This window comes from Coregonus lavaretus, assembly GCF_964263955.1.
Source record: "Coregonus lavaretus genome assembly, contig: HAP1_SCAFFOLD_404, whole genome shotgun sequence".
NCBI classification, from domain to species: domain Eukaryota; kingdom Metazoa; phylum Chordata; class Actinopteri; order Salmoniformes; family Salmonidae; genus Coregonus; species Coregonus lavaretus.
This window is the reverse complement of record NW_028160743.1, coordinates 29059-52548: the sequence shown is the minus strand read 5'-3', so window position 1 is coordinate 52548 and position 23490 is coordinate 29059.

The window sequence follows — 23490 nt, the reverse complement described above, 5'->3', positions numbered from 1 at the left end:
TAGTGTCTGGTTATAGTAATGGTAGTGACTGGTTATAGTTATAGTAGTGGTAGTGACTGGTTATAGTTATAGTAATGGTAGTGACTGGTTATAGTTATAGTAGTGGTAGTGACTGGTTATAGTTATAGTAGTGGTAGTGACTGGTTATAGTTATAGTAGTGGTAGTGACTGGTTATAGTTATAGTAGTGGTAGTGACTGGTTATAGTTATAGTAGTGGTAGTGTCTGGTTATAGTTATAGTAATGGTAGTGACTGGTTATAGTTATAGTAGTGGTAGTGACTGGTTATAGTTATATTAGTGGTAGTGACTGGTTATAGTTATAGTAGTGGTAGTGACTGGTTATAGTTATAGTAGTGGTAGTGACTGGTTATAGTTATAGTAGTGGTAGTGTCTGGTTATAGTTATAGTAATGGTAGTGACTGGTTATAGTTATAGTAGTGGTAGTGACTGGTTATAGTTATAGTAGTGGTAGTGACTGGTTATAGTTATAGTAGTGGTAGTGACTGGTTATAGTTATAGTAATGGTAGTGACTGGTTATAGTTATAGTAGTGGTAGTGACTGGTTATAGTTATAGTAGTGGTAGTGACTGGTTATAGTTATAGTATTGGTAGTGACTGGTTATAGTTATAGTAGTGGTAGTGACTGGTTATAGTTATAGTAGTGGTAGTGACTGGTTATAGTTATAGTAGTGGTAGTGACTGGTTATAGTTATAGTAATGGTAGTGACTGGTTATAGTTATAGTAATGGTAGTGACTGGTTATAGTTATAGTAGTGGTAGTGACTGGTTATAGTTATAGTAGTGGTAGTGACTGGTTATAGTTATAGTAATGGTAGTGACTGGTTATAGTTATAGTAGTGGTAGTGACTGGTTATAGTTATAGTAGTGGTAGTGACTGGTTATAGTTATAGTAATGGTAGTGACTGGTTATAGTTATAGTAGTGGTAGTGACTGGTTATAGTTATAGTAGTGGTAGTGACTGGTTATAGATATAGTAGTGGTAGTGTCTACAGTAGTAATGGTAGTGACTAGTTATAGTAATAGTAGTGGTAGTGACTGGTTATAGTTATAGTAATGGTAGTGACTGGTTATAGTTATAGTAGTGGTAGTGTCTGCAGTAGTAATGGTAGTGACTGGTTATAGTTATAGTAGTGGTAGTGACTGGTTAGAGTTATTCTTTCTTAAAACTGCATTGTGGGCTTGTAGTTGAGTAAGCTGTAGGGTCTACACCTGTTGTATTCGGCGCAAGTGACAAACAAGATATGATTTGATTTGACCAGAGATAGTGCAGACCAGAGCAGTAGTTGTGTTCAGTAGTTGTGGTCAGTAGTGTTGTGGTTGTGGTCAGTAGTTGTGGTCAGTAGTTGTGGTCAGTAGTTGTGGTCAGTAGTGTTGTGGTTGTGGTCAGTAGTTGTGGTCAGTAGTTGTGGTCAGTAGTTGTGGTCAGTAGTGTTGTGGTTGTGGTCAGTAGTTGTGGTCAGTAGTTGTGGTCAGTAGTTGTGGTCAGTAGTTGTGGTCAGTAGTGTTGTGGTTGTGGTCAGTAGTTGTGGTCAGTAGTTGTGGTCAGTAGTTGTGGTCAGTATATGTGGTCAGTAGTTGTGGTCAGTAGTTGTGGTCAGTAGTTGTGGTCAGTATATGTGGTCAGAAGTTGTGTAGTTGTGGTCAGTAGTTGTGGGCAGTAGTTGTGGGCAGTAGTTGTCGTCAGTAGTTGTGGTCAGTAGTTGTGGTCAGTAGTTTTGTGTTTGTGGTCAGTAGTTGTGGTCAGTAGTTGTGGGCAGTAGTTGTGGTCAGTATATGTGGTCAGAAGTTGTGTAGTTGTGGTCAGTAGTTGTGGTCAGTATTTGTGGGCAGTAATTGTGGTCAGTATATGTGGTCAGAAGTTGTGTAGTTGTGGTCAGTAGTTGTGGTCAGTAGTTGTGGTCAGTAGTTGTGGTCAGTATATGTGGTCAGTAGTTGTGGTCAGTAGTTGTGGGCAGTAGTTGTGGTCAGTATATGTGGTCAGAAGTTGTGTAGTTGTGGTCAGTAGTTGTGGTCAGTAGTTGTGGTCAGTAGTTGTGGTCAGTGGTTGTGGTCAGTAGTTTTGTGGTTGGTAGTTGTGGTCAGAAGTTGTGTAGTTGTGGTCAGTCGTTTTGTGGTTGTGGTCAGTAGTTGTGGTTAGTAGTTGTGGTCAGTAGTTTTGTGGTTGTGGTCAGTAGTTGTGGTCAGTAGTTGTGGTCAGTAGTTTTGTGGTTGTTTTCAGTAGTTGTGTTCAGTGCTTGTGGTCAGTAGTTGTGGTCAGTAGTTGTGATCAGTAGTTTTGGTCAGTATATGTGGTCAGTAGTTGTGGGCAATAGTTGTGGTCATTAGTTGTGGTCAGTAGTTGTGGTCTGTAGTTTTGTGGTTGTGGTCAGTAGTTGTGGTCAATAGTTGTGGTCAGAAGTTGTGTAGTTGTGGTCAGTAGTTGTGTAGTTGTGGTCAGTAGTTGTGGTCAGTAGTTGTGGTCAGTAGTTGTGGTCAGTAGTTGTGGTCAGTAGTTGTGGTCAGTAGTTGTCGTCAGTGGTTGTGGTCAGTAGTTGTGTAGTTGTGATCAGTAGTAGTGGTCAGTAGTTTTGTTCAAAAGTTTTGGTAAGCTAAATAAAATAAAAATTGTCAAATGCGCCGAATACAACAGGAATATACTTTACCGTGAAATGCTTACTTACTTGCCCTTTCCCAACGATGCAGAGTTAAAAAGTAAGAAAACTTTGCAATAATGAGCCAATATACAATGTCAATGTGCAGGGGTACGAGGTAGTTGAGGTAGTTGAGGTACAATTGGGGGCGGCGCACAATTGGCCCAGCATCGTCCAGGGTAGGGGAGGGAATGGCCGGCAGGGATGTAGAGCATGGCGTTTGCAACACCAGGGTTGTGGGTTCGATTCCCACGGGGGGCCAGTATGAAAAATAAAAAGATAATGTAAGTCGCTCTGGATAAGAGCGTCTGCTAAATGACTAAAATGTAAATGTAAATTTACATGTAGGTAGGGTAAAAGTGATAAATAATACACAGAGTCGCAGCAGCGTACAGTGCCTTGCAAAAGTATTCATCCCTGTTTGCGTTTTTCCTATTTTGTTGCATTACAACCTGTAATTTAAATGGATTTTTATTTGGATTGTATGTAATGGACATACACAAAATAGTCCAAATTTGTGAAGTGAAATGAAAAAAATAACTTCTTTCAAAAAATTCTAAAAAATTAATAACGGAAAAGTGGTGCGTGCATATGTATTCACCACCTTTGCTATGAAGCACCTAAATAAGATCTGGTGAAACCAATTACCTTCAGAAGTCACAAAATGTGTTAAATAAAGTCCACCTGTGTGCAATCTAAGTGTCACATGATCTGTCCCATGATCTCAGTATATCTAAACCTGTTCTGAAAGGACCCAGAATCTGCAACACCACTAAGCAAGGGGCACCACCAAGCAAGTGGCACCATGAAGACCAAAGAGCTCTCCAAACAGGTCAGGGTCAAAGCTGTGGAGAAGTACAGATCAGGGTTGGGTTATAAAAAAATATCTGAAACTTTGAACATCCCACAGAGCACCATTAAATCCATTATAAAAAAATGGAAAGAATATGGCATCACAACAAACCTGCCAAGAGAGGGCCGCCCACCAAAACTCACGGACCAGGCAAGGAGACCATTAATCAAAGAGGCAACAAAGAGACCACAGATAACCCTGAAGGAGCTGCAAAGCTCCACAGCGGAGATTGGAGTATCTGTCCATAGGACCACTTTAAGCCATACACTCCACAGAGCTGGGCTTTATGGAAGAGTGGCCAGAAAAAAGCCATTGCTTAAAGACAAAAATAAGCAAACACGTTTGGTATTCGCCAAAAGGCATGTGGGAGACTCCCCAAACATATAGAAGAAGTCAGATGAGACTAAAATTGAGCTTTTTGGCCATCAAGGAAAACGCTACGTCTGGCGCAAACCCAACACCTCTCATCACCCCAAGAACAACATCCCCACAGTGAAGCATGGTGGTGGCAGCATCATGCTGTGGGGATGTTTTTCATCGGCAGGGACTGGGAAACTGGTCAGAATTGAAGGAATGATGGATGGCGCTAAATACAGAGAAATTCTTGAGGGAAACCTGTTTCAGTCTTCCAGAGATTTGAGACTGGAACGAAGGTTCACCTTCCAGCAGGACAATGACCCTAAGCATACTGTTAAAGCAACACTCGAGTGGTTAAAGGGAAAACATTTAAATGTCTTGGAATGGCCTAGTCAAAACCCAGACCACAATCCAATTGAGAATCTGTGGTATGACTTAAAGATTGCTGTACACCAGCGGAAACACTCCAACTTGAAGGAGCTGGAGCAGTTTTGCCTTGAAGAATGGACATAAATCCCAGTGGCTAGATGTGCCAAGCTTATAGAGACATACCCCAAGAGACTTGCAGCTGTAATTGCTGCAAAAGGTGGCTCTACAAAGTATTGACTTTGGGGGGGTGAATAGTTATGCATGCTCTAGTTTTCAGTTTTTTTGTCTTATTTCTTGTTTATTTCACAATAAAAAAATATATCTTCAAAGTGGTAGCCATGTTGTTTAAATCAAACGATACAAACCCCCAAAAAATCCATTTTAATTCCAGGTTTTAAGGCAACAAAATAGGAAAAATGCCAATGGGGATGAATACTTTCTCAAGCCACTGTATGTGGAGTGTGAAAGTGTGTGAAACTGTGTCTGTGTGTGTGTGTGTGTGTGTGGTGTCAATATTAATGTGTGTTTCATGTGTGTGTGAGCATATGTAGTGTGTGTGTGTGTGTGTGTTGGAGTGTCAGTGTAAAACATATGTGAGTGTGTGGGTAGAGTCCATTGAGTGTGCATAGAGCCAGTGCAAGAGAGTGAGTGCAAAAATGTAAAATAAAGAAGGGGGTCATTGCAAAAATATGTTCCAGGTAGCCATTTGATTAACTATTCAGAAGTCTTATGGCTTCTCATTGATGGTGCTGTAGTGGAAAAGGTTGAGAGCTTCAAGTTCCTTGGTATCCACATCACCAACAAACTATCATGGTCCAAACACACCAAGACAGTCGTGAAGAGGGCACGACAAAGCCTATTCCCCCTCAGGAGACTGAAAAGATTTGGCATGGGTGCTCAGATCCTCAAAAAGTTATACAGCTGCACCATCGAGAGCATCCTGACTGGTTGCATCACTGCCTGGTATGGCAACTGCTCAGCTTATGACCGCAAGGCACTAAAGAGGGTAGTGCGTACGGCCCAGTACATCACTGGGGCCAAGCTTCCTGCCATCCAGGACCTCTATACAAGGCGGTCAGAGGAAGGCCCTAAAAATTGTCAAAGACTACAGCCACCCTAGTCATAGACTGTTCTCTCTGCTACCGCACGGCAATCGGTACCGGAGCACCAAGTCTAGGTCCAAAAGGCTTCTTAACAGCTCCTTCATCCAATGACTGTCAGAGCCGGTGTAGTATGATTCGATTTTAGTCCAGTATTGAAGATTTGCCTGTTTGATTGTTCGTCGGAGGGCTTAGCGGGATTTCTTACAGTATAAGCGTCCGGATTAGTGTCCAGCTCCTTGAAAGCGGCAGCTCTGGCCTTTAGCTCAGTGCAGATGTTGCCTGTAATCCTGTAATCCTGTAATCCATGGCTTCTGGTTGGGATATGTACGTACGGTCACTGTGGGGGGGACGTCATCATGCACTAATCAATGAAGCCGGTGACTGATGTGTTAAACTCCTCAATGCGATCGGATGAATCCAATGGCATTGAGGAATCAAATTAAGTTGATGTGTGGTTCAGTAGTTGTGTTCAGTAGTTGTGGTCAGTAGTTGTGGTCAGAAGTTATGGTCAGTAGTTGTGGTCAGTATTTGTGGTCAGTAGTTGTGGTCAGTAGTTGTGGTCAGTAGTTGTGTAGTTGTGGTCAGTAGTTGTGGTCAGTAGTTGTGGTCGGTAGTTGTGGTTCAGTAGTTGTGGTCAGTAGTTGTGGTCAGTAGTTGTGGTCAGTAGTTGTGGTCAGTAGCTGTGGTCAGTAGCTTTGGTTAATAGTTGTGTGGTCAGTAGTTGTGTGGTTGTGGTCAGTAGCTGTGGTCAGTAGTTGTGGTCAGTAGTTGTGTGGTTGTGGTCAGTAGTTGTGTGGTTGTGGTCAATAGCTGTGGTCAGTAGTTCTGGTCAGTAGTTGTGTGGTTGTGGTCAGTAGTTGTGGTGAGATTAATTGATTGATTGTTAGATAGGATAGGATAGCTTTAACATATAAAAGTTGGTTTGGGGTGTTTAGCTTGAATGGTTCAAGAGTTACTGTTGAATAGTACATTTATGCTAATGTATGCTAATTTATATAGTTATAGTTTATAAAGGTTTTAGAAAATTTGACGTTAGGATAGCCTGAATGTTTTAAAGTTGGTCTTGTAGCTTAATTGGCCAAGCAGCAGGACCATTTAGAATAGCTACCTCTGTATTCCTATGGTTCACATTCAAACCCATGTTAATTTATGCACATTTTAAATGGTTATAGTTCAAAAAGCATACACAGCATCAAAAAGTCCTTTGACAAGCTATGATGAAGTTGACTCCATAGCTCTCGTCACCAACATGCATTATTTAATTCCCCTTATAAATTGTTTAGCACATTCCTTTTTCCCCATATATCTAGTAATTCATTTCTCCTAAATGCTGCTGTTCTTCTCCTCTTTTGCCAGTATCTATTTGCTGTGCTCAAGGCTAATTATGTGTTGAGGAAATGTTTGGTCAAGTTGCATTGTGACGCATTTCAGTTTCATATTTAAATGCAGTAATTTAACATTTTGCAATCCTCCCAGTGGATGCAATGTTCAGGTGCAAAATACCTAGGTGTCTGGTTAGACCGTAAACTCTCCTTCCAGACTCACATTAAGAATCTCCAATCCAAAGTTAAATCTAGAATCGGCTTCCTATTTCACAACAAAGCCTCCTTCACTCATGCTGCCAAACATGCCCTCGTAAAACGGACTATCCTACCGATCCTTGACTTCGGCGATGTCATTTACAAAATAGCCTCCAACACTCTACTCAGCAAATTGGATGTAGTCTATCACAGTGCCATCCAATTTGTCACCAAAGCCCCATACACTACCCACCATTGTGACCTGTATGCTCTTGTTGGCTGGTCCTCACTACATATTCGTCGCCAAACCCACTGGCTCCAGGTCATCTATAAATCACTGCTAGGCAAATCCCCACCTTATCTTAGCTCATTGGTCACCATAGCAACACCCACCAGTAGGATGCGCTCCAGCAGGTATATCTCACTGGTCATCCCCAAAGCCAACACCTCCTTTGGACGCCATTCCTTCCAGTTCTCTGCTGCCAATGAATTGAACGAACAGCAAAAATCTCTGAAGCTGGAGACTCTTATCTCCCTCACTAACTTTAAGCATCAGTTGTCAGAGCAGCTTACCGATCACTGCACCTGTACACAGCCCATCTGTAATTAGCCCACCCAACTACCTCATCCCCATATTGTTATTTATTTTGCTCATTTGCACCCCAGTATCTCTATTTGCACATCATCTTCTGCACATCTATCATTCCAGTGTTAATACTAAATTGTAATTATTTTGCACTATGGCCAATTTTTAACCTTACCTCCATAATTTACTACATTTGCACACACTGTATATATATTTTCTGTTGTATTTTTGACTGTATGTTTTGTTTTATCCCATATGTAACTCTGTGTTGTTGTTTTTATCGCACTGTTTTGCTTTATCTTGGCCGGGTCGCAGTTGTAAATGAGAACTTGTTCTCAACTGGTTTACCTGGTTAAATAAAGGGGAAATAAAATAAAAAATAAAAACACTTGCTAATGACGAGAAAAAAGTTTGTTTATTTCCGTGTGTCCTGTGTTTTGAAGTTCGTCTTGTCTTGTCTGTCCGTGCGTAATGGGAGCGGCTCCGTAAGTATTATGTCTGCAGAACTATTGTTATGAAATGGGAATTAATTAATGGAAACTCTTCCGGCTTTGAAGATAAACCAGGAATGTTTAAGATGTTTATTTGGATGGAATATATAAATGTGGGTATAATGAAGATGTATTTTACATGATTTAATGTGCCATATTTGGGTAAAGAGCTCCATTGTTAATGGTATGGTCCATAGATGGTTAATGATATGGTCCATAGATGGTTAATGGTATGGTCCATAGATGGTTAATGGTATGGTCCATAGATGGTTAATGGTATGGTCCATAGATGGTTAATGGTATGGTCCATAGATGGTTAATGGTATGGTCCATAGGGAGGGGCCATAGGTATAAAGGTACCTGTTTCACCTGTGAGCTGGAGGGATGTTCTAGCCTGGTATACCCCAACCTGATAGAGTTGGTTTGGTAGGGTAGGCCTGATTGGGTCTTAGGTTTAGATTTACACTACCAGTATATATATATATACAGTACCATTCAAAAGTTTGGACATACCTACTCATTCCAGGATTTTTCTTTATTTTTACTATTTTCTACATTGTAGAATAATAGTGAAGACATCAAAACTATCAAATAACACATATGGAATCATGTAGTAACCAAAAAAGTGTTAAACAAATCAAAATATATTTTATATTTCAGATTCTTCAAAGTAGTCACGCTTTTCCTTGATCACAGCTTTGCACACTCTTGGCATTCTCTCAACCAGCTTCATGAGGTAGTCACCTGGAATGCATTTCAATTAACAGGTGTGCCTTGTTAAAAGTTAATTTGTGTAATTTATTTCCTTCTTCATGCGTTTGAGACAATCTGTTGTGTTGTGACAAGGTAGCGGGGGATATACAGATGATAGCCCTATTTGGTAAAAGACCAAGTCCATATTATGGCAAAAACAGCTGAAATATGCGAAGAGAAACGACAGTCCATCATTAATTTAAGACATGAAGGTCAGTCAATACGGAACATTTAAAGAACTTTGAAAGTTTCTTCAAGTGCAGTCGCAAAAACCAACAACCGCTATGATGAAACTGGCTCTAATGAGGACCACCACAGGAAAGGAAGACCCAGAGTTACCTCTGCTGCAGAGGATAAGTTCATTAGAGTTAACTGCACCTCAGATTGCAACCCAAATAAATGCTTCACAGAGTTCAAGTAACAGACACATCTCAATATCAACTATTCAGAGGAGACTGCGTGAATCAGGCCTTCATGGTCGAATTGCTTCAATGAAACCACTACTAAAGGACACCAATAAGAAGAAGAGACCTGATTGGGCCAAGAAACACGAGCAATGGACATTAGACCGGTGGAAATCTGTGCTTTGGTCTGATGAGTCCAAATTTGAGATTTTTGGTTCCAACTGCCGTGTCTTTGTGAGACGCAGATTAGGTGAACGGATGATCTCTGCATGTATTGTTCCCACCGTGAATCATGGAGGAGGAGGTGTGATGGTGTGGGGGTGCTTTGCTGATGACACTGTCTGTGATTTATTCAGAATTCAAGGCACACGTAACCATCATGGCTACCACAACATTTTTCAGTGATACGCCATCCCATCTGGTTTGGGCTTAGTGGGACTATCATTTGTTTTTCAACAGGACAATGACCCAACACACCTCCAGGCTGTGTAAGGGCTATTTTACCAAGAAGGCGAGTGATAGAGTGCTGCATCAGATGACCTGGCCTCCACAGTCCTCCGACCTCAACCAAATTGAGATGGTTTGGGAAGAGTTGGACCGCAGAGTGATAGAAAAGCAGCCAACAAGTGCTCAGCATATGTGGGAACTCCTTTAAGACTGTTGGAAAAGCATTCCCGGTGAAGCTGGTTGAGAGAATGCCAAGAGTGTGCAAAGCTGTCATCAAGGCAAACGGTGGCTATTTGAAGAATCTCAAATAAAAAATACATTTTGATTTGTTTAACACTTTTTGGTTATTACATGATTCCATATGTGTTATTTCATTGTTTTGATGTCTTCACTATTATTCTACAATGTAGAAAATTATACAACTAAAGATAAACCCTTGAATGAGTAGTGTATATCTTTTTTAAATCAAATCATACAAATTTGGGGATACTTCAAGGGGTCTTAAAATGGTTTTTAATAGCTTAAACCATTTAAGCTCTAGAGCGGGCTAAATACATCACATAATAACTAGAAAAGTACATTTCCTGAAGAAAGTTATTTAAGACATCTAGAGTTGTGCTTTTCTTTCAGCAAGCAAACCTCATAATAATAATAATAGTAAGACTATGAAAAAAAAATCTACATTTGTGTTTTGCCTTCAGCAAGAACACCAAAATATGACAAAAACAGAACCCAAGTGAAATCTACAATTGAATCACCTGTTGCAAAATTGGTAAATGCTTTATTTTATCTAAAGTGACGTTGAAGTACTTTTTCTATTGTTTTGCTGTCATTTTCATTAATCTGTGAGTGCTGCTGTGAGTGCCGCTGTGAGTGCCACTGTGAGTGCCGCTGTGAGTGCCGCACCACACCAGAATGCAGTGAGGACCTGATTGAAGTGTCTCGTCTGTCAGTGCGGTTGAGCGGCTTTGTTTGAGCTCCTCTCTGGCCTCTTTGATTTCAGCCTCATGTTGTTTTTTAACCACTGGGTTCCACATTGCATCACTTCCCCTCCCAGAAAGACAGACATATACATGTCACTCAGGTGTCATTACTCCTGCAGCTTGGACTGGAAACTCTCACAATACTGGGAAGGAATAAGCGCAACTCTCGCTCACAATTAATAACTTGATACTTTATTTAACTATGTTTTAAAACCATGATTTGTGCAATTTTTCTTTCCTAATGCACATAATGGTTTTTTTTTCACCTCATTTCATGTTGGTTGAGCACCTACTCCTCTTGGGAACTCTCACACCTTAAGCACAGGAAATTAACTTTTCAGAATCTTGCTAATATACTAAACACAAATATAAACGCAACATCCAGCAATTTCAAAGAATTTACTGAGTTACAGGACATATAAGGAAATCAGTCAATTGAAATAAATGAATTAGGCCCAAATCTATGGATTTCACATGACTGGGAATACAGATATGTGTAATGAATACTCGGACAGAGTGGTAAGATCCAATCGCAGAATAGCGATGCTTTATTAGAGTACAGACAAGGGAATAGCTTAATCGTGGTCAGGCGGGCTGTGGTCAAAACCGGGCCAGGCAGAGACAGGCAGAGGTACCAAGGGAGCGGGCTTAGTCGTAGTCGAGGTCACAGGCACAGGATCAGAGAACGGTAATCACTGGGGTAGACAAGTAGAGGATTAAGCAATTCGGGGAGTCAAACAACAAGGCACAGGTCGGATACACGGGTAATCAAAAAACAACAAACTCTCTCTCTCTCTCTCGGAACAAAATGCTTAGCAAGTCACAATGGAACAATACCTCGCACCGACTGAACTTCTGAGCACACCTTATATCCTACCCTAATTACGGACAGGTGTGCTCAGAACTCAGGTGAACCAGATCGAGTCTGATGACTCCCCCTCTCTGTAGATCGGGGAAGTGTCAGACTCTGTCTAGACCCAGCCAACCCCCGATCCCTTACAGTATCCCCCTCCCCAGGGCCGGCTCCTGACGGCCTTCTACCTCTACCGGGTGGTCTTCCTCTGGGTCGGGGTCCGGGATGATCTGGGTGTTCAGCGTGGAAAGTGGCCTTGAGAGCGGGGTCTAGTATGTCCTTAGCAGGGACCCAGGACCGTTCCTCCGGTCCATATCCCTCCCAGTCCACGAGATATTCGATGCCCCCTCGTCTCCGTCTTGACTCCAGTATCTCGTGGACTGTATAGGTGGTGTCCTGTTCATCCTCCAAAGGTGGTGTAGTAGGTTGTTGAGCGATTGGTGGGTACATCGGGCTATAATGGACAGGTTTCAACAGGGAGACGTGGAACGTAGGGTTTATCCTGTAGTGTCGAGGGAGTAACAGACGGTAGGTGACAGGGTTAATACGTCTCTGTACCTTGAAGGGACCAATGTACCTGGGTTGGAGCTTCTTGCAGCTCCGTCGGAACCGCAGGTCTCGGGTAGACAGCCACACTCGCTGCCCGGGTTGATAAGTGGGAGTAGGTCTCCGGCGTCGGTCGGCGTAGGTCTTTTGCTGTTGTGAGGCTTGGCTGAGATGTTGATGGGCCGTCTCCCAGACCTGCGCACTCCGACGGAACCACTCGTCCACCGCCGGTACCATCCCGGGTGCGGTATCCCACGGGAACAGGGGTGGTTGATACCCTAGAACACACTGAAAGGGCGTTAGACGTAGGGAGGTGTGAATGAGTGAGTTCTGAGCATACTCTACCCAAGGAAGGAATCGGCTCCACTCTTGCGGCTGCCGCGAACATTGTTGCCGTAGATACTTCCCAATTTCCTGGTTGAGCCGTTCTGTCTGCCCATTGGCCTGAGGATGATATCCGGAGGTGAGGCTCACCGAGATGCCCAAGCTTTTGCAGAAGGCCTTCCAAACCCGGGATACGAACTGGGGTCCCCGGTCGGAAACAATATCCTCCGGAACACCAAACTGCCGGAACACCTGGTTAAACATAGTCTCAGCCATCTGAGTGGCATTAGGCAAACGGGTCATGGGTACTAACCGACACATCTTGGAGAATCGATCGATGACCACGAGAATTACAGTATGGCCCTCTGATTCTGGTAGGTCGGTAACAAAGTCCATAGCAAGGTGCGACCAGGGTCGTTGAGGAGTTGGCAATGGCATCAGCTTACCCTCTGGTAGTGCTCGAGGCGCCTTGGACTGAGCACATACTGGGCAGGATAATACGTAGTCTCTGACGTCATCTGTGAGGGAATCCCACCAGTATTTTCGACTGATGAGTCGTGTAGTTCGAGTGATTCCGGGATGACCAGATCCTAGCGACCTGTGGCACCATTCCATCAGTTGAGGTCGAAGCGGAGCTGGTACAAACACCTTCGACACCGGGGTTTCTGGAGGGGCTGGTTCCGCTTGTAGGCTCTCCTGAATCGTGTCATTGATAGCCCACCTCACAGGACCAGCACGGCAACTCATGGGGAGGATAGGTTCTGGTTCAACCGGTCTGTCAGCGCGCTCGAACCGTCGGGAAAGCGCGTCCGCCTTACAATTCTTGGACCCGGGAATATAAGAGACAGTGAATTGGAAACGGTTGAAGAATAAAGACCACCTTGCCTGTCGGGAGTTCAGTCGTTTAGCACTGTGAAGATACTCCAGATTGCGGTGGTCCGTGAGCACTTGGAACGGATGAGCTGCTCCCTCCAGCCAATGTCTCCACTCCTCCAGTGCTAACTTCACCGCCAGTAATTCACGATTTCCCACGTCGTAGTTCTGCTCGGCCGGATTCAGCTTCTTAGAAAAAAAAGCACAGGGTCGTGATTTGGGCGGCTCACCTTGGCGCTGGGATAGCACGGCTCCAACTCCAACCTCCGAGGCGTCCACCTCCACGATGAACGGCAAGGTAGGATCCGGCTGACATAAAATGGGAGCGGTGGTAAATCATTGTTTCAATGTCTCAAAAGCCTGCACTGCCCCCTCCGTCCATTTCAGACCACGACCCTTGTGGCTGGTCATCGCCGACAGGGGAGCTGCGGTTGTGCCGAAATTACGCACGAACCGTCTATAGTAATTGGCAAACCCTAAGAATCTCTGGAGCTCTTTCACCGTCTGGGGTTGAGGCCAGTCTCGTACAGCTTGCACCTTGGATTCATCCAGTTTTACCCCGTCGGGAGTGAGTATGGCCCCAAGGAAGGAAATCATCGTGACATGGAATTCACTCTTTTCGGCCTTCACGAACAGAGAGTGTTGTCGGAGTCGGTCCAGAACCTGGCGTACATGGGACACATGTTCACTCAGAGAGTTAGAGTAGATTAGGATGTCATCAATGTACACTATGACAAAGCGATCAATCAAGTCCCTGAAAATGTCATTCATGAACGCCTGGAACACAGAGGGTGCGTTAGTAAGTCCATAGGGCATGACACAATATTCATAATGTCCTCGATGGGTGATGAAGGCGGTCTTCCATTCATCCCCTTCTCTAATGCGCACCAGATTGTACGCACTCCTGAGGTCCAGTTTACTGTAGATGGAGGCCTGCCCCACCTGCTCAAGGGCTGCTGGAATCAAAGGAAGGGGGTAACGATTTTTAATGGTAATATCGTTCAAACCTCGATAGTCTATACAAGGACGCAGTCCGCCATCCTTTTTCTTAACAAAGAAAAAACTGGATGCGGCGGGAGACGTAGATGGGCGAATGGCCCCTTGCTGTGGTGCCTCATCAATATACTTGCTCATTGATTCTCGTTCCGGCTGTGACAAAGGGTAGATTCGTCCGCGAGGAGGTGTAGCCCCGGATAGCAGATCAATTGCACAATCCCAGGCCCGATGCGGTGGTAACACGGTAGCCCTCTCCTTGGAGAACACCTGCGCGTAATCCTGGTACTCTGTAGGAACAACAGTAGACACCGCACCCTTCGCATCCTCCACAGTAGACGTTTTGCAAGGTAAAATGAGGCACTCTGCCCTACATACCTCACTCCAAGCCGTGATCTCGACAGATTTCCAGGAGATGACCGGATCATGGGTAACGAGCCAGGGGTGGCCGAGGACTAGCGGCTCCCGTGGAGCGGAGATGACGAACAGAATGATGTTCTCATGGTGCAGGGAGCCCACTTGTAACTTGATTTCCTCGGTACGGTGCGTAATGAACCCAGTGCCCATGGGCTCACCGTCTAGCGCGTTGACTCGCAGGGGGGGTTGAATTGGGATAAGTTGAACTCCCAACTCCTCAGCAAGACCCATATCCAGAAAGCTGGCAGCCGCTCCGGAATCAATAAGTCCTTCCAACCTGCGCACTTTCTCTCCGACAGATAAGGTAACTGGCACATACATTTGTTTAGATGTAATGTTCAAAACTGGAGTCTCACTCACCGGTTTGGCAATTCCGAGGCGATATCCTGGGGTACGGTTTGGTCGTACCGGACATTGACGAACGAAATGACCCGACTGACCACAATACAGGCATAGTCCGTCTTGCCGACGTTGTTGTCTCACCGACCCTTGTAGAGGTGACCGTCCCAGTTGCATAGGTTCCTCCTCAGATTCTCTCCTCCGCTCTGTCGATTGCTTAGGACCAGTGATCGAGGGCTCCCGGACTGTGGATACCTTGTGTTGCACTATCAGATTATCAATAGAGATGGCTATTTTGATAAAGTCATGTAGCGCAGTGATATCTCCTCGACAAGCCAACTCAGTCTGTACGTCTTTGCGCAGCCCTCTTCGGAAAACGGTGAGCAAGGCCGTCTCGCTCCATCCGCTACCGGCTGCTATAGTACGTAACTCTAAAGCGTAGTCGGCTACGGTGCGACGGCCCTGCTGAAGTTCGCATAGTTGGTCTCCCACACTACGCCCAGATACTGGGTGGTCGAACACTTCCTGGAACAGTCTCTTGAACTGAACCTCCGCATTCAACTCGGGAACCTCAGCTGCCCAAAGCGCAGTAGCCCAATCCAGTGCTCTTCCCGTTAGTAGAGAAATCATGAAATCCACCCTGCTACGGTCATCGGAAAACATAGTACGATTATACGACATATACAGGGACGTCTGAAGTAGAAACCCCTGACATTTGCCAGGTTCCCCGTCGTACCTAGTCGGTAGAGAAATCGGAGGTGTAGGACGAGGACTGACCGTGCTCGGGGTGGTGCCTTCAGCCGCACCAGCGTTGAGTAGCTGCAGGAGTTCATCCATCCGTTTCTCCTGTATCTCCCATCGCCTCTGTAATTCCGCTGGATCCATGGTAAAGGCGAGGTATTCTGTAATGAATACTCGGACAGAGTGGTAAGATCCAATCGCAGAATAGCGATGCTTTATTAGAGTACAGACAAGGGAATAGCTTAATCGTGGTCAGGCGGGCTGTGGTCAAAACCGGGCCAGGCAGAGACAGGCAGAGGTACCAAGGGAGCGGGCTTAGTCGTAGTCGAGGTCACAGGCACAGGATCAGAGAACGGTAATAACTGGGGTAGACAAGTAGAGGATTAAGCAATTCGGGGAGTCAAACAACAAGGCACAGGTCAGATACACGGGTAATCAAAAAACAACAAACTCTCTCTCTCTCTCGGAACAAAACGCTTAGCAAGTCACAATGGAACAATACCTCGCACCGACTGAACTTCTGAGCACATCTTATATCCTACCCTAATTACGGACAGGTGTGCTCAGAACTCAGGTGAACCAGATCGAGTCTGATGACTCCCCCTCTCTGTAGATCGGGGAAGTGTCAGACTCTGTCTAGACCCAGCCAACCCCCGATCCCTTACAATATGCATATTTTGGTCACAGATACCTTTTAAAAAAGGTAGGTGCGTGGATCAGAAAACCAGCCAGTATCTGGTGTGACCACCAATTGCCTCATGTAGTGTGACACATCTCCTTTGCATAGAATTGATCAGGCTGTTGATTGTGGCCTGTGGAATGTTGTCTCCTCTTCAATGGCTGTGTGAAGTTGCTGGATATTGGCGGGAACTGGAACACGCTGTCATACATGTCAATCCAGAGCATCCCAAACATGCTCAATGGGTGACATGTCTCTTGAGTATGCAGGCCATGGATGAACTGGGACATTTTCAGCTTCCAGGAATTGTGTACAGATCCTTGCGACATGGGGCCATGCATTATAATGCAGAAACATGAGTTGATGGTGTCAGATGAATGGCATGACAATGGACATCAGTATCTCATCACAGTATCTCTGTGCCTTCAAATTGCCATCAATAAAATGCAATTCTGTTCATTCTACTGTGCAGCCGCCTTCATCGACCTGGCCAACGCTTTCGACTCTGTCAACCACCGCATTCTTATTGGCAGACTAAATAGCCTTGGTTTCTCAAATGACTGCCTCGCCTGGTTCACCAACTACTTCTCAGATAGAGTTCAATGTGTCAAATCGGAGGGCCTGTTGTCTGGACCTATGGCAGTCTCTATGGGGGTGCCACAGGGTTCAATTCTTGGGCCGACTCTTTTCTCTGTGTACATCAATGATGTCGCTCTTGCTGCTGGTGATGCTCGGATCCACCTCTATGCGGACGACACCATTTTGTATACATCTGGCCCTTCATTGGACACGGTGTTAACAAATGCCATACAACACTCCTTCCGTAGCCTCCAACTGCTCTTAAACACTAGTAAAACTAAATGCATGCTCTTCAATCGAACGCTGCTGGCACCCGCCCACCCGACTAGAATCACCACTCTCGACGGGTCTGACCTAGAGTATGTGGACAACTACAAATACCTAGGTGTCTGGTTAGACTGTAAACTCTCCTTCCAGACTCACATTAAGAATCTCCAATCCAAAGTTAAATCTAGAATCGGCTTCCTATTTCGCAACAAAGCCTCCTTCACTCATGCTGCCAAACATGCCCTCGTAAAACTGACTATCCTACCGATCCTTGACTTCGGCGATGTCATTTACAAAATAGCCTCCCACACTCTACTCAGCAAATTGGATGTAGTCTATCACAGTGCCATCCGTTTTGTCTCCAAAGCCCCATACACTACCCACCACTGTGACCTGTACGCTCTTGTTGGCTGGTCCTCACTACATGTTCATCGTCAAACCCACTGACTCCAGGCCATCTATAAATTACTGCTAGGCAAATCCCCGCCTTATCTTAGCTCATTGGTCACCATAGCAGCACTCACCCGTAGTCTGCGCTCCAGCAGGTATATCTCACTGGTCATTCCCAAAGCCAACACCTCCTCTGGCCGCCATTCCTTCCAGTTCTCTGCTGCCAATGACTGGAACGAATTGCAAAAATCTCTGAAGCTGGAGACTCTTATCTCCCTCACTAACTTTAAGCATCAGTTGTCAGAGCACCTTACCGATCACTGCACCTGTACACAGCCCATCTGAAATTAGCCCACCCAACTACCTCATCCCTATATTGTTATTTATTTTGCTCTTTTGCACCCCAGTATCTCTATTTGCACATAATCTCTTGCACATCTAGCATTCCAGTGTTAATACTAATTGTAATTATTTTGCACTATAGCCTATTTATTGCCTTACATCCATAACTTGCTACATTTGCACACACTGTATATATATTTTCTGTTGTATTTTTTGACTTTATGTTTTCTTACCCCATATGTAACTCTGTGTTGTTGTTTTTATCGCACTGTTTTGCTTTATCTTGGCCAGGTCGCAGTTGTAAATGAGAACTTGTTCTCAACTGGCTTACCTGGTTAAATAAAGGTGAAATAAAAATAAATACAAATTGTGCAATAAAACCTATTAGAATCTAGATATTAGAATCTAGCTATTAGAATCTACCTATTAGAGTCTTCATATTAGAATCTTCATATTAGAATCTAGCTATTAGATTTTACCTATTACAATCTACCTATTAGAATTTACCTATTAGAATATTCCTCTTAGAATATACCTATTAGAATCAACCTATTTGAATCAAATTATTCAAATCTAGCTATTAGAATCTAGCGATTAGAATCTAGCTATTAGAACCTACCTAATAGATTCTACCTATTTTAACCTAGCTATTAGAATATACCTATTAGAATTTACCGATTAAAGTCTTCCAATTAGACACTAGCTATTAGATTCTAACTATTATAATCTAGCTATTAAAATCTACCTTCTAGAATCTACATATTGGAATCTAGCTATTAGAATTTAGCTATTAGAATCCACCTATTAGAATCTAGCTATTAGAATCCAGATGTTACAATCTAGCTATTACAATCTAGTTATTACAATCTAGCTATTAGAATATAGCTATTGAAATATATCTATTAGCATCTAGCTATTAGAATCTAGCTATTAGAATCTAGCTACTAGAATCTAGCTATTTGAATCCACCTATTAGAATACCTATTAGAATCTAGCTATTAGAATATAGCTATTAGAATCTAGCTATTAGAATCTAGCTATTAGGATCTACTAATGAGAATCTACCAATTAGAATATAGCTATTAGCATCTAGCTATTAGAATCTAGCTATTAGAATATATCTACTAGAATCTAGCTATTAGAATCCACCTATTAGAATCTAGCTATTAGAATCTAGATGTTAGAATCTAGCTATTACAACCTAGCTTTTAGAATATAGCTATTAGAATATAGCTATTAGCATCTAGCTATTAGAATGTAGCTATTAGAATCTAGCTATTAGAATCCACCTATTAGGATCTAGCTATTAGAATCTAGATGTTAGAATCTAGCTATTACAACCTAGCTTTTAGAATATAGCTATTAGAATATAGCTATTAGCATCTAGCTATTAGAATGTAGCTATTAGAATCTAGCTATTAGAATCCACCTATTAGGATCTAGCTATTAGAATCTATAATATATAATAATAATATGCCATTTAGCAGACGCTTTTATCCAAAGCGACTTACAGTCATGCGTGCATACATTTGTGTATGGGTGGTCCCGGGGATCGAACCCACTACGCTGGTGTTACAAGCGCCGTGCTCTACCAGCTGAGCTACAGAGGACCACCCATATGTAAAAATAAATGCACACATGACTGTAATGTATGCACACATTCTAATCTAGCTATTACAAGCTAGCTATTACAATCTTCCTATTAGAATCCAGCTATTAGTATTTAGCTAATATAATCTACCTATTAGAATGTAGCTTTTAGAATTTAGCTATTATAATCTGTCTATTAGAATCTAGTTATTACAATCTAGCTATTATAATCTAGCTATTAAAATCTAGCTATTATAATCTACCTATTAGAATCTTCCTATTAGAATCTATCTTTTAGAATATACCTATTAGAAACCTCCTATCAGAATCTTCCTATTAGAATCTAGCTTTTAAAAACTACTTATTAGAATCTACCTTTTAGAATCTAGCATTTAAAATCTTCCTATTCGAATCTAGCTTTTAGAAACTACCTATTAGAATTTTCCTATTAGAATCTAGCTATTCGAATCTAGCTATTAGAATCTAGCTATTAGAATCGACCTATTAGAATTGAGCAATTAGAATCTACCTATTAGAATCCAGCTATTAGTATCTACCCAAGGGGGGCCAGTATGAAAAATAAAAAATAATGTATGCACTAACTGTAAGTCGCTCTGGATAAGAGCGTCTGCTAAATGACTAAAATGTAAAATGTAAAATGTAAATATTCCTATTATAATCTACCTATTATAATCTACCTATTATAATCTACCTGTTAGAATCGACCGATTAGAATCGACCTATCAGAATCTAGCTATTAGAATCTAGCTATTAGAATCTTCCTTTTATAATCTAGCTAATAGAACCTACCTACATAATATATATATAATCGAGAGCATCTGGTCAGTGCGGCGGTGGCACAGGAATCCTCATCTCTCCCATGTTGACATTCTCTCTTTTTCCCTTGACCCATCTGTCTATCTCCTCATTTGAATTCCATGCTGTCACAGTCACTAGCCCATTCAAGCTTAACATCCTTGTCATTTATTGCCCTCCAGGTTCCCTTGGAGAGTTCATCAATGAGCTTGACGCCTTGATAAGTTTCTTTCCTGAAGATGGCTCACCCCTCACAGTTCTGGGTGACTTTAACCTCCCTACGTCTGCCTTTGACTCATTTCTCTCTGCCTCCTTCTTTCCACTCCTTTCCTCTTTTGACCTCACCCTCTCACCCCCCCCCCCCCCCCCCACACACACACACACACTCACAAGGCAGGCAATACGCTTAACCTCATCTTTACTAGATGCTGTTTTTCTACTAATCTCACTGCAACTCCCCTCCAAGTCTCCGACCACTACTTTGTATCCTTTTCTCTCTCGCTCTCCTCCAACACTACTCACTCTGCCCCTACTCAGATGGTAATGTGCCGTCGTAACCTTCGCTCTCTCTCTCCCGCTACTCTCTCCTCTTCCATCCTATCATCTCTTCCCTCTGCTAAATCCTTCTCCCTCCGATCTCATGATTCTGCCTCCTCAACCCTCCTCTCCTCCCTTTCTGCATCTCGGTCCCGGAAATGGAGGAAAACTAGACTCCCTGCGGACCTGTCATCTTTTCACTCCCTCCTCTCTACATTCTCTTCCTCTGTTTCCGCTGCTAAAGCCACTTTCTACCACTCTAAATTTCAAGCCTGCCTCTAACCCTAGGAGGCTCTTTGCCACCTTCTCCTCCCTGTTGAATCCTCCTCCTCCTCCCCCTCCCTCCTCCCTCTCTGTGGATGACTTCGTCAACCATTTTGAAAAGAAGGTTGACGACATCCGATCCTCATTTATTAAGTCAAATGACACCGCTGGTCCTGCTCACACTGCCCTACCCTATGCTTTGACTTCTTTCTCCCCTCTCTCTCCAGATGAAATCTTGCGACTTGTGACGGCCGGCCGCCCAACAACCTGCCCGCTTGACCCTATCCCCTCCTCTCTTCTCCAGACCATTTCCGGAGACCGTCTCCCTTACCTCACCTCGCTCATCAACTCATCCTTGACCGCTGGCCATGTCCCTTCCGTCTTCAAGAGAGCGAGAGTTGCACCCCTCCTCAAAAAACCTACACTCGATCCCTCCGATGTCAACAACTACAGACCAGTATCCCTTTTTCTTTTCTCTCCAAAACTCTTGAGCGTGCCGTCTCTAGCCAACTCTCCTGCTATCTCTCTCAGAATGACCTTCTTGATCCAAACCAGTCAGTTTTCAAGACTGGTCATTCAACCGAGATTGCCCTTCTCTGTGTCACGGAGGCTCTCCGCACTGCTAAAGCTAACTCTCTCTCCTCTGCTCTTATCCTTCTAGACCTATCCGCTGCCTTTGATACTGTGAACCACCAGATCCTCCTCTCCACCCTCTCCGAGTTGGGCATCTCCGGCGCTGCTCACTCTTGGATTGCGTCCTACCTGAAAGGTCGCTCCTACCAGGTGGTGTGGCGAGAATCTGTCTCCGCACCACGTGCTCTCACCACTGGTGTCCCCCAGGGCTCAGTTCTAGGCCCTTTCCTATTCTCTCTATACACCAAGTCACTTGGCTCTGTCATATCCTCACATGGTCTCTCCTATCATTGCTATGCAGACGACACACAATTAATTTTCTCCTTTCCCCCTTCTGATAACCAGGTGGCGAATCACATCTCTACATGTCTGGCAGACATATCAGTGTGGATGACGGATCACCACCTCAAGCTGAACCTCGGCAAGACGGAGCTGCTCTTCCTCCCGGGGAAGGACTGCCCGCTCCATGATCTCGCCATCACGGTTGACAACTCCATTGTGTCCTCCTCCCAGTGCAAAGAACCTTGGCGTGACCCTGGACAACACCCTGTCATTCTCCGCTAATATCAAAGCAGTGACCCGATCCTGCAGGTTCATGCTCTACAACATTCGGAGAGTACGACCCTACCTTACACAGAAAGTGGCACAGGTCCTAATCCAGGCACTTGTTATCTCCCGTCTGGATTACTGCAACTCGCTGTTGGCTGGGCTCCCTGCCTGTGCCATTAAAAAATAAAATAAAAATAAAATAAATAAATAACGTACAATTAATATAAACAAATAAAAAAAATACTATATATATACAAAACAAATGAAAATTACAAATATACTATATAGAAAATTGAAAAATTGAAAATAATAAATTGTAAAATGGTTATCCCACTGGCTATCATAAGGTGAATGTACCAATTTGTAAGTCGCTCTGGATAAGAGCGCCTGCTAAATGACGTAAATGTAAATGTAAATGTAATATCTAGATTCTAATAGCTAGATGCTAATAGCTATATTCGAATAGGTATTCTAATAGGTGGATTCGAATAGCTAGATTCTAGAAACTAGATTCTAATAGCTAGATTCTAATAGCTAGATGCTAATGGATATATTCTAATAGGTATTCTAATAGGTAAACTAGATTCTAATAGCTATATTCTAATAGCTAGATGCTAATAGCTATATTCTAATAGCTAGATTTTAACAGCTAGATTGTAATAACTAGATTCTAAAAGCTACATTCTAATAGGTAGATTATATTAGCTAAATACTATTAGCTAGATTCTAATAGGTAGATTCTAATAGGAATATTCTAATAGGTAGTTTCTAAAAGCTAGATTCTAATAGGAATATTCTAATAGCTAGATTCTAATAGGTAGTTTTTAAAAGCTAGATTCTAATAGCTAGATTCTAAAAGGTAGATGCTAATAGGAAGATTCTAATAGGAAGTTTCTAATAAGAAGTTTCTAATAGGTATATTCTAATAGCTAGATTCTAAAAGCTACATTCTATTAGCTAAATACTAATAGCTTGATTCGAATAGCTTGATTCTAATAGCTATATTCTAATAGGTAAAATCTAATAGCTAGATTCTAATAGGTAGCTTATAATAGCTAGATATTAATAGCTAGATTCTAATAGGTGGATTCTAATAGCTAGATTCTAGTTGCTAGATTCTAATAGCTAGATGCTAATAGCTATATTCTAATAGCTATATTCTAATAGGTAGATTCTCATTGGTAGATCCTAATAGCTAGATTCTAATAGCTAGATTCTAATAGCTATATTCTAATAGGTA